Raw genomic sequence first — 438 nt, 5'->3', positions numbered from 1 at the left:
ACAGATTGAAGATAGAACTAGAAAGCCTTGTTTTAGTGGTTAGTTGTTTAATTGTGTGTGTTTAATTTACAGTCAATCCTCCTCAATCATGTCAAAGACATCGCCAGTGTGGCAGCATTTTACAAAAATAGATTACGGAAAAAAGTTGAATGCAAAGTTCGCAAGTAACAGTTCGTATAACGCAGCTTGAATACAAAAGAAGGCATATCACCTAAAAACGGCAAGCTGACTTTTCTGCGTTAGGTTGCTTTGTCTGTTTTGAGTAGGCTATATGAACATGTCAGAATTGGCATATTTCATAGTCTAATAATTGTTTTATAACTACCGGTGCACCCACCCGCAACCAAATGCAAAAATAAGATCACGGAAGGAATTGTCGACTTTATTGCTCAGGATATGAGACCCACTGCTGTTGTGGAGGGCTGAGGTTTTAAGAAC

At 38.4% G+C, this 438-nt stretch overlaps 1 long non-coding RNA gene across 2 annotated transcripts in view; it reads right to left on the bottom strand.

Annotated features, from left to right (window-relative positions):
• LOC116693772 (uncharacterized) overlaps positions 1-438 on the bottom strand; it is a 5,164-nt gene that overhangs the window by 1,607 nt on the left and 3,119 nt on the right. The gene's annotated exons all lie outside the window — the stretch shown is intronic.

The sequence above is a fragment of the Etheostoma spectabile genome, chromosome 1 (assembly GCF_008692095.1).
Source record: "Etheostoma spectabile isolate EspeVRDwgs_2016 chromosome 1, UIUC_Espe_1.0, whole genome shotgun sequence".
NCBI classification, from domain to species: Eukaryota; Metazoa; Chordata; class Actinopteri; order Perciformes; family Percidae; genus Etheostoma; species Etheostoma spectabile.
The sequence above is the reverse complement of the archived record's forward strand: the minus strand, read 5'-3'. Positions and strand labels throughout refer to the sequence as shown.